Genomic DNA, 15,865 nt, shown 5'->3' on the forward strand with positions numbered 1-15,865 from the left:
CCCTGGAGTCTATCTCAGGGGACTCGGGGCACAAGGCGGGGGCCACCGTGGACGAGGTGTAAGCCCATCATACACCTGTTCACACACTACGGACAATTTACAACGCATGTCTTTGGACTAGGGGAGGAAACCAGAGTACAACCTGGGGGTGTGAAGCAAAGAAGCTAACTACAAAGCCACTGCGCCGACCCTGATACTCCAAAAACTGTATTTTTATTACAGCCTCTCTTTAAACTTGATTTTGCCCATTTTCTAAAATGTAAAAGCGTAAATGCAAAAACGTTTATAGGATTATAAAGAATTATTGACTGGTTTAACTGGAGTTAATATTTTTGCAGTCTTCTTTGAGGGTTACACATTTGGCTCCCTTAAACAGTACGAATCTCCCCATGCTCTTCAGCAAAAAACTAAACAAATAAACCAAAATAAAAACACCTTTATCCAGCACAACACGTGAAGAAACCAGTAACTTCTGGGTCATAGTCAATCGAAAAAAAAAAATGTTCAAATGAAACCTGGACATTTGACCCGTTTTCTAATCGCTTATTTTTAACTTGAGTGTGACATTGAAAGAATGGAAAATGACTTGTTTTTTTTTTTTTTTCCTCTGTTTCATTTTGGATCTGTAAATGAATAATAAAATAAGCCATTTTTCCATTTTCGGATAATTGGATAATTGAATACGAAAAGAACGAATGATATGATACACGGATTCTATTAATTCAATGGTGTCGAAATTTCATTTCCAAATTCAATGGATTTTCACACTTTGTCTCTGTTTTGCTTCCCTATCAGTAACGACACTTCATTACCAGTTTGATTTATTCAAACGATACCGGTGAAAAGTCCACGAGGCAGGAAAGGCCGTACAACTCAACATTTTAACACCTTCATACAAAAACATGACAAATTGACTGTTTATTCAGTGCTTCCATATATTAGCAAGGTGAAAGGAAGGTCTGTGAGATATGAATAATACGGACATAACTATCACGCTTCAGTGTGATGACAGAGCGGACATAAAATAGAAAGTGAAGCCTGTTTGAGTGTTACAAGTACAAAGTGGGTCAGACATTATGGTACTGAGTATCAGGTTGGTGTGTTCATATGCACTGGATGTACCTATGATCTCCCTGTGTTCAAAAAGATCTGTGATATAATAATATATGAAGAGAGTGCTTTCATTATTTCCTGCAATGTAAAAACGATGTACTATGATGACCACTTCAATGCATACTGTATAGAAGATAACCAAATGGATGAGTTTTCTGTCATCTCTGTGAATGAACTGACACACTTTAGGCCATTTGACCAGCAGTGCTCTAATGAGATTAATCAAAGAGAGTACATAGTGCCCAATTGTTATATTTAGAAAGACTTGACCTGAGGGGTCAGTAATGTTAACGCCCTTGAAAAAAGAAAACTATTATAAAGCAACCAACTTGGTTTTTTTCTTTATTTGCCTTTTAGATTTGTAATCATTTAAATGTTATTTTAATTGTGCAGTAGCATATTAACACTTTATAGTGTTAGAGGCAACTCATTTAATAGTATGCAATTAACACTATGAGATTTAATGAATTACTCCTATGAGAATTAATTTCTAACACTACACACTGGTGTTGAGAAACTAACACTTGAGTAGTGTTCAATTTCAACTATACAAAGAGTTGATGTGAAATCTATTAAAGTGTTAAAATGACAGTGTGGAGTGTGGACCCCTCCGGACACTTTAAAAGTGTTGAAATGAACTCCAATAGAGTGGATTTGTTTCTGTGGATTTTGCTGTGTATGTATATTTTATAATGTTAAAGTGCACACCTTGATTTCTATTATAATAACATTATTAATGTATTTCTAATGTTACTAGACATGTCATTCTCATCACTGCTCCTAGATAACTTAGTGTTCCCTAGGTGGCCTCATCTATTTCACTTCGAGAATATCCACAAATAGGGAAGAACATTACCTTTATCTTTGTAATGTATACAATAATGATCATGAACGGGTTAAAAAGGGGACACAGTAATATAAACCATGTAATATTTCTTACCCAACTCGGGCCTAACTACAAATGTACTCTTATGACAGAATACCGCTGCTGGGAAATTGCCGTTCCCGAGGTTGGGCACAGGAGGGCAGTCAAGCTCCATCCAGCACAACACACAACGCCACCTGAAGCAGAAGGTAGGTTTGGGCTATTTTACAGATACAGCTCATTACTGTGCATTGTATTGTTCGGACATAACCACAATTAACGGCTCTTCTATAAAAACAAACATTATGTAATATTCATAGCACTATATTTATCATAAAAATACAAAATTAATAACTAACCTTTTTCTAATGTTGATAGAAAGCCTTTTACATCATTTACACACACAGATATATATATATATATATATATATATATATATATATATATATATATATATATATATATATATATATATATATATATATCCTTTTCTCTCCATACCACGTTCTAATATTTAAACTGGACACACGAGGGCAGTCAAGCTCCATCCAGCACAAGACACAACGCCTCCTGGAACAGAAGGCAGATTTGGGCTACTGTACACAGACACAGCTCATCGGCGTTATTACTGTGCATTGTCTAGTTTTTACATAAGGACAATACACGGCTCTTCTGCACTGTTCATCATCATCTATAAAACAAACAAACATTATGTAATATACATAGCAGTATATATATATATATATATATATATATATATATATATATATATATATATATATATATATATATATAAATATGTGTCCCCTTCTCTTTGTAAATATTATCTAAATATTCAAACAGCCCAAGAAATAAAATTAGCTGTTTTCTGAGACGATGAAGTGACTCTTAAAAGAGCCTTTGTGTATATTAGACGGAGTTGTCGTTTAAGCGCATTCTCCGCGAATACGGCAGGCCAGCTGAATATCCTTGAGAGAGATGGAGAAATGTGAAAAGCTAGCACTGTGGCTACGTGTTTCGCAGCCATGAGCTGTATTTCAACGCTTTTTGGCCACAGCATGCTGCCTCACGAACGTCCCAATTCATGCCCCCTTTTCCACAGTTGTTGTTTATATCCAGGTAAGGATAAAAGTTACATTTCCATCCATCCATCTTCTATACCTCGTAATCCTTCTCAGGTCATGGGTAAAAGTTACATTTTCCAAAGAAATTTAACTCGCTGAGATGGGCAGTCCATAGGTAGTCGGTACCTAGCCGCCCAAGGATTGGATTGCATTGCGACGGCTCAACTATGGAATTGTCCCGTTCTGTGAGACCTTTGGGCCGTCTCGCCGCATCGTCACCCTTCAGTTTATATGACGGCACAGCTCATACCTCAAGACTTGAATAAAATCTATTTGAGAAGCAGTCATCTAGTCAGCGAACATTAAACCCTCATTTGCATAGTTTTCGTTAAAAGCGGCGGGCCTCGGACGAGGTGGCCGAGAGGTTAAGGCGATGGACTGCTAATCCATTGTGCTCTGCACGCGTGGGTTCGAATCCCATCCTCGTCGCAAACTTGTTACTTTGCCTCCTCTTTCCAGCAATATCTGGCTTTGTTGCAGTCTGTCTCACACCTACAAACAGGAAGCTTTGTACAGGTCCCTGAACTAGCACTAGAGAGGGTGGAGAAATGTGAAAAGCTAGCACTGTGGTTACGTGTTTCGCAACTGTGAGCTGTATTTCAATGCTTTTTGGCCACAGCTGCTGTAAGGCTCTTGCGTCTCTGGAGGTCCATCAACGCAGAACGCATTCCGCAGTCCAGACGACAGGGGCAAAGAACCTGCACTGAAACCTCTTTATTGCTCCACACACCGGGATGTAATTTCATATGCGTGAGCTATGTCAGCAAGAGGTTAAGGTGATGAACTGCCAATCCGCTGTGCACAGCCCATGTGGGTTTGGATCCTATTTTTCTTGTAAAGACCTTGCTTAAGCGCATTCTGTAAAGGAAGCGTGCATGGTGCAGACATTGTTGGCGTCTGCATGAGCAGTTAGTCTGAAGGGGAAATTAGGGTCAGGTGTTTTCAATCAACGGGATGACAATCAGGTGTGAGTGAGCACCCTGTCTTATTTGAAGAACAGGGATCTATCAAAGTCTGATCTTCACAACACATGTTTGTGGAAGTGTATCATGGTATGAAAAAAGGAAATTTGTGAGGATCTCAGAAAAAGAGTAGTTGATGCTCATCAGGCTGGAAAAGTTCAAAAAAAAAAAAAAACCCATCTCTAAAGTGTTTGGACTCCACCAATCCACAGTCAGACAGATTGTGTACAAATGAAGGAAATTCACGAGCATGGTTACCCTCCCCAGGCGTGGTCAACCAACAAAGATCACTCCAAGAGCAAGACATGTAATTGTCCACGAGGTCACAACGGATCCCAGGGTAACTTCTAAGCAACTAAAGGCCTCTCTCGCATCAGCAAATGTTAATGTTCATGAGTCCACCATAATGAGTACACTGAACAACAATGGTGTGCATGGCAGGATTGCAAGGAGAAAGCCACTGCTTTCCATAAAGAACATTGCTTCCTGCATGCAGTTTGCTAAAGATCACATGGACAAGACACAAGGCTACTCGAAAAAACGTTTTGTGGACAGGTGAGACCAAACTAGAACTTTTTGGTTTAAATGAGAAGGGTTATGTTTGGGGGAAGGAAAACACTGCATTCCAGCATAAGACCCGTATCCCATTTCTGAAAAATGGTGGTGGTAGCATTACAGTTTGGGCCTGTTTCGCTGCATCTGGGCCAGGACGGCTTGCCATCATTGATGGAACAATGAATTCTGAATAATACCAGCAAATTCTAAAAGAAAATGTCAGGACATCTGTCCGTAAACTGGATCTCAAGAGAAAGTGGGCCGTGCAGCAAGACAGCAACCCTAAGCACACAAGCCGTTCTACCAAAGAATGGTTAAAGAAGAATAAAGTCAATGTTTTGGAATGGCCAAGTCAAGGTCCTCACCTTAATCCAATAGAAATGCTGTGGAAGGACCTGAAGCAAGCAGCTCATGTGAGGAAACTCACCCACATCCTAGAGATGAAACTGTACTATAATGAGGGATGGGCTAAAATTCCTCCAAGCTGACGTGCAGGACTGATCAACAGTTACCGGAAACGTTTGTTTGCAGTTGTTGCTGCACACCGAGGTCACACCAGATACTGAAAGCAAAGGTTCACATACTTTTGCCACTCACAGGTATGCAATATTGGATCATTTTCATCAATAAATAAATGACCATGTGTAATATTTTTGTCTGGTTTCTTTAATTAGGTTCTCTTTATCTACTTTTAATACTTGTGTGAAAATCTTATGATGTTTTAGGTCCTGGTAATGAAGATGTATAGAAAGTTCTAAAGGGTTCACAAACCTTCAAGCACCACTGTAAGTGGGATGTAAGGTCATAGCAGAAGAGCTCTTCCGCAAACACTACCGATGTGACCGTGGACCATGGGGTCTTAAGCCTAGACGAATCGCGTCCAAAAGACCACGCCTTAGCTCTGTCTTTAGCTGGAAATGGTTAGATGTCTCCGGCAGAGCTGGTTAAGCGAAAGGCACTTGAGTCTCACAACAGCCCATTTGTCGCGCCCATGCCAGATTTCTTGTTGTCCGGCAGAATGACCCGGTCACCTTCTTACCACGAACGGGTTTACCACCACGTCAGCCTGGGGTAGTGTGGCCGAGTGGTCCAAGGCGCTGAATTTAGACTCCAGTCTCTTTGGGGACGTGGGTTCAAATCCCACTGCTGCCAGGGTGGTTAGCTGAAAGTAGTTCTGCTTAACTTTCCCGGAACGGAAAGTAGTTATGCTTAACTTCTCCAGTTAATTCTCAGTGGTAGTCCTTATCACTACGGATGCAATATATTTTTCGCCACATGTTGATTCCATGGCGCTGTTCCGAAGCTTGGTGTTTTCTTTTTTTGTTTGTTTTTTTTTTTTTTTGAAGATCTACACTTTGAATTGCCTCCGCTACCGCGTAAACCAGTTAATACTTTATTGGCTTTATTTTTTCGGCTTTCATCTATTTTTGTTTATTTCTTTTTTCCCCAGACAGCGATTAACATTCATCGTTTTACCTGAGGAAAAAAAAGCGCTCTTAGGCGGCAGGTAAAGTGAACTGTACACTTACATTTACATTTATTCATTTAGCAGACGCTTTTAACCAAAGCGACTTATAAATAACAAAATTGCTTATTTACTCAAAAGAAACATCGGTATATTATGAATATCATTTGAATGGTTTAAACTATATATGTAGTGTCAATTCAGGAATATCATTATACGTTTGTATGCCGAGTGAAATTTCTATTGTCTACTGTTCAGTGTCTGTTGTTTGTTCAGTAGTCAAACACACACTTAAAATAAAGTCTTTTGGTAACAAGTGAGCAGATCACACAGTTATGTTAGATTAAGTTAGAATATATTAGAGTAGATGTGTATCTTTTCAATAGTTGTATAATTAAATTTTGGGTCATTGATCTGTTGGTCTAATATGAAACCTATCAAGTTATTTTAAAAGAATCAGTGACCATAATTTTACTTTACAAAACATAATGCATAACTAAGTAAATTCTTTTTATATATTTATTTATGTTAATTGTTCATATCTATGGGTACTATTCAGGCCATCAGCATGAAGAAAAAAAAAAATCCCTGGGAGAATCAACGTGTCCTTCAGGAGAGGCCCATCAGGTGATTTACTTCGGGGCTCATCTGAAGAGGCAAGAAGCATTAAAGACAATCCTTCTTTGCAAGAGAAGTCAACACCTCAAAGAGAAGATGTGGTCAGGAACAATACAGCCTCCCGCTCCGTTCAATCCACCTGCTAGTGGTATTCCTGAAGACGTACCTCTGACACAGGCAGCAGTTGAGAAGACACCAAAAAAACAAATTAGATCCTGTTTAGCTTGTGGTCAGCCAAATTCTCGTTACATGGGTGATGGCTCCTCTGTACATTTCTTTTAGCAGGCTGGTGATGTTAAATACTTCTACTGCTCCAGGAAAGTCTTTGAGGCATACTCTGCAGAGGGCCTTCTGGTCATCTGTGCAGGTTCTGCCACCAGCCACTAAAACAAGGACCCAATAGCCCTCATATCCACACTGGTTTCCCTGGAGTGGCAGGCAAATACATTTACTGTCCTTCTAAAGTGCTCTCCCTGTATCAGGCACAGGGAATGAATGCAGAGACGACATGGGCAGAGTTTCAGCAGTCCTCATTCTATGAGGCTGAGAGGCAGAGGTGGATTGTTGAAAAGAGAAAATAACTTTGTTGTGAAACACAGTATTTAAGGTCTGTGCATGGCATGTCTGATTGCAAGCCAAGCACAAGGTTGGATTTTGGTAAACAGTTACAAATCCTGTGTAATACTGTTGTCCATGAATCTCATTCTATGTTTTCTGTGCTCTCTCTCTCTCTCTCTCTACCATTGTGGAATTGTGTATAGACAACATTGTATTTAAAAAAACAAAACAAAATTGTCCTGTGTATTTGTAAATATGTTTTATCTAGCTTGTATTTGTAAATGTTTTAAAATCTTAGTCCTTATTTGGAATACATTTTCAATAACTTACTATAACACACCCTGCATATATTATTTAGATAGTTATTTTAATTTTGACAAACTGTTAATTTCACATTCTTCTTTAACAGTTAATTTTACACACTGAAAGAGTATCGGAATAGTAAATGTTGACAATGCCGCTTTTAAAAAATTACATAGATACAATATGTAACAGATAATATAATATAAATATTTGAACGGATGTTTTTACGTTAGGTTCGTCCGACCCTCCTCCTGGATTATCCTCGCTTTCTATTGGCTAGTCAGCGCTCTACACCTACGTGTGACTGGCCCCCGCGTGGCAGGTGAGAATTCTACCACTGAACCACCAATGCTTATCTTAAAAATCCATGGACTTCGCAGAGTGCGATTTAAAGCTGAGTACTGTGCTGCTTCAGCAATTTGGTTTAAAATTCTAAAGGAGAATCTCTTCCATATTTCAGCAGCATGGAGTTTGTCCATTACCCTAGTTTTGGGCGGAATTGATAAGGCTTGTTAAGTGCTTTGGGTGAAGGCTCAAGCAACACAAACGTCTCCAAAACTCAGTTGTGCATTGGCCTGGAATCTAACCCGGACTTCACAGAGGGCGCTTTCCAGGTAAGTATTGTGCTGACTCAGCAATTTGGTTTCAAAATTGACAAGGAGCATCCTAAGGCTCTTGTATATTTGAGCAACATGGACTGTGTCTGCTACCCTTTTTTTGGACAGAAGTGATAAGGCTTGCAGAGTTCTTTGGGTGAAGGCTCAATATTCAAAAGTCGGTCATGAGTGGCCGGGAATCGAACCCCGGCCTCACGCGTGGTAGGTCAGAATTTGACCACTGAACCACCAATGCTTATCTTAAAGGTTTAAGGACAACGCAGAGTGTGCTTTTCATTAAGTATTGTTCTGATTAAACAGTTTGGTTTCAAAATAGAAAAGGAGCATCCTAAGTCTCTTGTATATTTCAGCAGCATGGAGTTGGTCTAGTTTGGGCAGAAATGATAAGGCTTGTAATGTTCTTTTGGTGAAGGCTTAACTTTCAAAAGTCACTTCTGCATTGGCCGGGAATTGAACCCGGGCCTCCCGCGTGGCAGGCGAGAATTCTACCACTGAACCACCAATGCTTAGTTTAAATAACTAAAGACTTCACAGAGTAAGCTGTTCAGGTAAGTATTGTGCCGCTTCAGCAGTTTGGTTTCAGATTTGAAAAGGAGAATCCTAAGTCTCTTCCTTATTTCAGCAGCAGTCACACACTATATTTCCAGATACTGTATAATATTATAATATCTCCTCTCTGCTCAACACGCATGTAATACAGTCTACATACCGTAGAGCAGTGTTTTTCAACCACTGTGCCGTGGCACACTAGTGTGTCGTGAGAGATCGTCAGGCGTGCCTTGAGAAATTGTCCAATTTCACTTAGTCTTAAAATTCTTTTTTATTAAAATTTATTCATTATTATCTGCAAATAATAAGCCATTGTTGCGTGTCTGTGCTGTAATATAGTGACTGGCAGAGCAATGTAATATTCGTCCGGGTGGCAGCAGGTAATTGCCTCCTACCTTCTTAGAGACAAGAGAATTAGTGACGCATGCGACAGGTCGTGGTGGCAGTGATGGAGAAGTTTTTAAAAAGGAAAAATGCAAACTCCGAACTGGGCCCTGGACAAGATTGTGACCCAGGTGAAGGGCCTAGTATGAGTGGTGGTAAAAAGAAAGCAAAGACGGTGAGCTCGAGGCAATACAGCGAAAGCTATCTTTCGTTAGGATTTACTTTCACCAGCGATGAGATGACCCCGACTCCATTATGCTTGGTGTGTGGCGAGAAGCAGTCCAGTAGCGCCATGGTGCCGAGCAAGCTTAAACGCTATCTCCAAGCGAAACACCCGTCGCTTCAAAACAAACCGATGGACTATTTTGTTTGCGTGAAAACACCGAAACAGGCAACATTAATGAGAAAAACCACAAAGGTAAATTAGAAAGCCCTCAAAGCTAGTTGCTGAACTTGTAGCTAAATGAAAAAAGCCCCACACTGTGACAGAGACGTTAATACTACCTGCCCGCAAAGACACTGTCAACGAGATGCTCGGCCCTGACGCGGTTAAAGACATATCTAAACTCCCGCTCTCAGATAACACAATCGCCAGACGTATTGATGACATGTCTACAGACATCGAAAGCCATGTTTTGGAAAAGATACGCATCAGTAGGAAATTTGCGTTGCAACTTGATGAGTCTACGGATATTCTCAGCTCTTGGCCAATGTGCGTTTTGTGGATGGAGATGCCATTAGAGAAAACTTCCTATTTTGTAAGGCACTGCCAGAAAAAACAACAGGAGAGGAAATTTTTTGGGTCAAATCGGAATATCTTGACCAGGGAGGACTTACGTGGGAAAATTGCACAAGTGTTTGCACTGATGGAGCTGCAGCCATGGTCGGGCACACCTAAGGCTTCGTTAGCAGAGTGAAGGAAAGAAACCCAGATCTTATTGTTACACACTGTTTTCTGCACCGTGAGGCCTTCGTTGCAAAGACTTTACCAGCAGAACTAGTTCCTGTGTTGGATGATTTTGTGCGCATAGGGAACTTTGTAAAGACACGACCTTTGAAAAGGTATATTTGCATCTTTGCGTGAGGAAATGTGAGCGGAGCATAAAGCCTTATTGCTCCATACGGAGGTCCGATGGTTGTAGCGTGACAAGTTGCTGGCCCGTGTGTATGAGCTGCGGGAGGAACTTAAAGTGTTTCTGACAAATGAGAGGTCTGATTACTCAAATCTGTTTGAAAGTGATGAGTGGTGTGCAAAGCTGGCATACCTGGCAGATATATTTCATCATCTGAATGAACCGAACACACGGATGCAAGGCCGAAATGAGAACCTGCTTACAAGCATGGATAAAATAAATGGATTCCATTTAAAGGTGCACCTCTGGCAACAACATGTGCAAAGTGCCAACCTTGAGATGTTCCCACTCACAGAGGAACGGCAAGATCACCCTGCTGCACTGTGCGAGGTAATAGTTAAACATCTGAAAACTCTTGAGGAGAAGTTGTCATTTTATTTCTCTTCAGCCTCCACTGAATGCCTTGACTGCTGTTGGAAAGGACATGACTTTACAGGAGCAGGAGGAACTAACTGAACTGAAACAAGATCGTGGTTTAAAGCTAAGATTTGCTGAACTTCCTTTGGACAGTTTTTGGTTGACTGCTGCCAAGGAATTCCCCATTCCGGCCAACAAAGTTTTGACATTGCTCCCATTTTCCACAACATATGTGTGTGAGCTGAGCTTTTCAAGCCTAACTGCTATAAAAACTAAAAACAGAGAGAGACTGAAAGCTGTTGAAGAAGAGCTTCGTGTATGCCTTTCTTCAATTCCTGCCAGGATATCGGCTTTGTGTTCATCTAAACAGGCCCAGGTTTCACACTGAGTGAGTATAAATGAATTGAGAAACTATATTGTAATTATATATACTGTATTAGGCTACAGAGTGTCATTCTGTAACATTTTTGGTTGGTGGTGTGCCGCAAGATTTTTCCAATGTAAAAAATGTGCCATGGCTCAAAAAAGATTGAAAAACACTGCGTTACACTACACAATTTAAGAAGCTACACTTACTTCTGCTTCCATTGTAACACTTTTCAGTTTTGGAGCAACAACAACAAAAGTGTTGGAACAAAATAAATCTTATTTTCCATTCCAGGTTGCAGGTATTCGTGGGTGCAATGCAACACTGTTCCACACACAAATAAGTCTTTTGAATGGTTAAATGACTAAAATCAGAAAGCGCCACCAGCATATCTGACAAAGATGACTCATGAACCAATTCTTTAATCACTAGCTGAAAACGACGTATTGAATTTACACAAACGTCAAATAACAAATACAACATTCTACTTTCTCATGAATATGGTATAGTGCATTGCTTAATCAGCAGTTTTTCTTAGAAAGACAAGATATTTAAATTGAATGAATTTAATGAAACCACACATCAAGCTGTCTTTTCTAACAGAACATTAAATTTAGCATTAGCTCCCAGTTCTAGAAAGTTCTAGCCAGACATTCAGGGGGAAAGAATCAGAACAAAATGTAAAATAAAAAAAGTAGTGAAAGATGAAAGTGAAGGAATAAACGAGGGGTTTGTGTCTTAGTTGTTGAGTAATTAAAAACTAAAAAAAAGGCTGTGAGATTCAGCGTTTGTCACAACGATGCCAAACGCTCTGCGTCTCCCGACTATTTCTTTGGGATTGTTCCCAAACCGAGAAATCAAGGTTCTTCAGTCATGCTTCCCCCACAATCAAGCTTTGGAGTTGATTCCATATTCACAATGACTATAGAGTCGACTCCAAAGCTTGATTCCTTTGAATCGACTCTATTCCCATTACCTGGTATCTACGAATTGACACCAGGTATTAGGAATCGCCCTGTTAATCATGATAATGATCCTATGTACTTAATACTGTGGGTTGTTCCCCTAACCTTTAATTCGAGATTTGTGCTGAATCGATTCTTGGAACAGACTCACTCAGTGTTGCAATCGATTTCAGAATATTAGCAAGGGTTTGAATCGTTATCATTTCCCTTGCTTCCATTTGTAGGAAGCTGCCTTAATCACGATGAACCCAGGCTACGCAGGCAGGACCAAGCTCCGGGACAACCTGGAGGCCGCTTCAGATCCGTCTCCATGATTGTGCCCGACCACGCCGTCATCGCAGAGGTGTGCTCGGGTGCCGTCATTCATTACATTATGTAATGAACGCAATAATGGATGTATTCTGGCGTGTTACAGAACTGTTTCATGTTGTCTTTTTTGCTGTAGGTGGACTTGTGAGCTGAGGGCTTCAAGTCCAGTGAGACTCTGGCGAAGAAGATGATTCAGCTGTATAAGCTGTGCAGCAAGCAGCTTTCCCGGCAGGACCACTACGACTTCAGCATGAGAGTCGTCAACTCTGTTATCGTCATGGCCGGGTATGTCCGTCTACGAACAGGGTGAACATATTAGATTAGATTAGATTAGATTCATCCGTTGTTTTTTCTAAATTGTTAATTAAAACTATCTATAAATGTAACAGATGTCTTGCTGGAATAAATCGAGTGTGTGTGTGTGTGTGTGTGTGTGTGTGTTCCAGGTCTCTGATGCGAGAGAACCCACACCTGAGTGAGAACGTGGTGTTGATTAGAGCGCTACGATACTCCAACCTGCCCAAGTTACTCAAGGATGACGCAGAACTTAAAATAAAATAAATTGATAAATAGTAAAGAACGCCAAAGCTTACATATGGAGTATCAAAGGTCATTATCACAGGATCACTGGAATCAGGCACTAGGAGGAAATTCCAGGACAAATTAGGAAATACAATTAACTGACATTTGCAAATTCTTTGCAACTAAAAAGCTGTAATTATATACTATATAACTTTTTTTTAAAGCATTTAAAGTATATAACATTAGCACCTTGTAATGTTATACCAGATGAAAAGTAAAGAATCCTGGAACATCTGAACATCCATAATCTGAAAATCTTGAACCTAGTGTCAATCGAGTCAATCCAATCCTTCTTGTGTGCGTTTAGCGGTATTCTGTCGGACCTCTTTCCTGGCGTGGGCGTCCCCGAGCATGACTACGGCATGCTTCAGTCGAACATCGAGGCAGCTCTATGCTCCCGCTCCCTGCAGCCCGTCTCCAGCCTGACCGCCAAGGTGATCCAGCTGTACGAGACCATGCTGGTGCACCAGGGCGTCTTGCTGGTGGGCCCTACAAGAGGCGGTAAAACCACAGCGGACCGTGCCCTCACTGACGCACTGCGCACCCTCCACGAGACAGAGGGCTGCGAGGTGAATCTCTTATACAAGCCCATCGAGACCGACGTGCTCAACCCGCAGTCAGTGAGCATGGACGAGCTGTATGGTGAAGACGACCCTCTCACACGGGAGTGGAGTACCATCAAACCGTCTCTCGGCAGTGACATCGCCGACACGCACAAGTGGGTGGTGAGTGACGTACCTGTGGACGTGCCTGTGGATTGAGAAAATTACCTCCGTGTTGGACAACAACAAGACGCTCTGTCTGGCTAACGGTGAAAGGATCAAGCTCACACCTTCTACACACATGTTATTCGAGGTGTTACCCATCAGACACAGGTAGCATCGGTCCTAAAAACCATCACAAACAAGCACAAGCATGTCATTTCCAAGAAGATTTTTTTTTTTACATTAAACGCGTTCCTGATGGAAAGGTCACACACAAACGTATCTTTAAGACTTCACTCTTTCACATGCCTATAACGAGCGATAAACGCATTCGAAGCATGTTATAAAGCCTCCGTAATTCATTGTGCATAGTATTTAAATAAATATTATTATAATAACATGCACTACACTACATTATGCATTATGAATTCTTAACGTATTGTTAACACGTCTTTACTGTGAGCGGGATGATGACCAGACGGAGGCAGGCTCCCAGGTACTCATATCCGTAGACGTACTGATACAGAGCCATTCTGGCCACGCAGTTATCCAGATCCACGTCCCAGTATTAGCACAGCTGCCTCTGCCACTCAAAGTTACTGCTCGAGTCCACCTACGTGAACACATACACAAAGACATGTGATATATATACAATCTCATTGTATACGAATTGGGTATTCTCGCTGAGGATATAGCGTGGATAGTTTATAATGAGTGCGTTCATACTGTATAAACCTGGGAACTGATTTGCATATGCACTGCTGTCAGAGCTGCAGTTATTTTTAAAAGATTTATTAACAGCTTCTGACCAATCAGATCTGACCACACCCATGATTCCCTTCGCTCTGAAGAGAAGGTGTGTAGCTGTCTGTACCCTTTCATTGACGAGCTCCGTGACGATGTCTCTGGCGTGGACATCCACAGTAATGAGAGCTGTGATGATGCTCTGATGTATTTTGGGTAAGTTACCCAAGAGTGGCCAACACATTCAGCCTCTGTATAAACACACACACACGCACAGAGTAATATTACATATTACACCATACACCATTATGTCATGTAATCAGAGAAGGAAATCTGAACTACAGTTCCCAGCAGCCACTGCATCACAGTCACATGACCACCTGCACCTGGATCACATTCCTGGTAAGCACTTGTGTATTTAGCCAGTTTTCACTGCACTCTTTGTCTCACGTTTGTCTTTCTTTACCTTTGTCCCTGGTGCTGTGTTTTTTTCTTTGGTTTATGTTTAGTCTTTGCCACAGTGATTTGCCCCAATGTCAGTGTCTTTTGTATTTTGTTTAGTTCTTTATTAAACTTGAAAAATCTGCACTTGCATCCATCTCAACCTCCATATCGTGACACAAAAATATAAATATAATATAATATTATATATAAAATGTGTGTGGGGGTATATATTAATAGAGAGAAAGGCATTTCTTCTCGGGGGGGGGGGGGGAGTAATCAATAGGAAGAAGATCTGAGAGGGAACATGGACAAAATTAATGGAACTTTTTCCTGGTTCGGCCCTAAATTTGGGCCAGATTAAATTTCATCTGTACAAGTTGGACAATAGGGATGGGGAACATAGACCCAGTACCCTTAAACCCAATTAGAACTTCTATTCCAACCATTAAAACCATTTTTTATCTTGAAATCTAGGGGCTTACCCAAACAATAAACTCTAATCACCTAATTTTTAACCAATAAAAACTCCTTTTTCCAATGTTGAAACTTAGGGGCCAACCCTAACCCTGAACTTAACCATCAGAAACAAATAATATGTTCTCTAAACTGATCCTCCAACCCCCAATAGTTAACCTCACCTAAAACGTCTTACATTTAGACAGATTTTCTTTAAAGTCTTTAATTTATTTATTCATTTTCATATGGTTCATTTACATGTGATTCATTTACGTATGATTCATTTTCATGAGATTCATATTCAAGTGACACATTTTCATGTGATTCATTTACGTTGATTCATTTACATGTGATTCATTTTCATGAGATTCATGAAAATTCATTTTTTTTTTAAAGTGGCAGAATTCGTTTTTAACACAATATATAGATTAAAAAAATTATATAATTTCTTTTCCATTTTTTTTATACAACTGATATTTTCTCATAGAATGTTAAATACATATAGAGAAATATATACAGAATGAAGGACAAGGTTTTGTGCCTGTGCCACCTCCCACACCAATGAGTGTTGGGTTGAGTCATCCCCTAACCTAACCCTGCCTGAGCCTTTTTATTAAAGGTGTTTAATTTAGTTTGATGTGGTTTAGTTTGTTAGAATGTGAATTTATCCGTTATATGTAGGCTAGCTAAC

At 40.4% G+C, this 15,865-nt stretch overlaps 1 long non-coding RNA gene and 3 other non-coding genes across 6 annotated transcripts; 3 read left to right on the forward strand and 1 right to left on the reverse strand.

Moving 5' to 3' along the window:
- Positions 1-3,449: 3,449 nt before the first annotated feature.
- Positions 3,450-3,531, forward strand: trnas-gcu (transfer RNA serine (anticodon GCU)). The gene has a single exon. It is a non-coding gene; the product is annotated as a tRNA-Ser (tRNA).
- Positions 3,532-5,689: 2,158 nt separating this feature from the next.
- Positions 5,690-5,771, forward strand: trnal-uag (transfer RNA leucine (anticodon UAG)). Its single transcript has one exon. It is a non-coding gene; the product is annotated as a tRNA-Leu (tRNA).
- A 2,223-nt stretch (positions 5,772-7,994) lies between these two features.
- LOC128604931 (uncharacterized) lies at positions 7,995-14,868 on the forward strand. Of its 3 annotated transcripts, none has more exons than XR_008385380.1 (4): positions 7,995-10,991; positions 11,265-12,278; positions 12,381-12,529; positions 12,691-14,868. It is a non-coding gene; the product is annotated as an uncharacterized LOC128604931 (long non-coding RNA). The 3 variants fall into 3 exon arrangements; XR_008385379.1 differs by having other exon boundaries at positions 12,160-12,278; XR_008385378.1 differs by having other exon boundaries at positions 7,995-12,278.
- trnag-gcc (transfer RNA glycine (anticodon GCC)) lies at positions 8,616-8,686 on the reverse strand. The gene has a single exon. It is a non-coding gene; the product is annotated as a tRNA-Gly (tRNA).
- Positions 14,869-15,865: the final 997 nt, after the last annotated feature.

This window comes from Ictalurus furcatus, unplaced genomic scaffold, assembly GCF_023375685.1.
Source record: "Ictalurus furcatus strain D&B unplaced genomic scaffold, Billie_1.0 scf5, whole genome shotgun sequence".
NCBI lineage: Eukaryota > Metazoa > Chordata > Actinopteri > Siluriformes > Ictaluridae > Ictalurus > Ictalurus furcatus.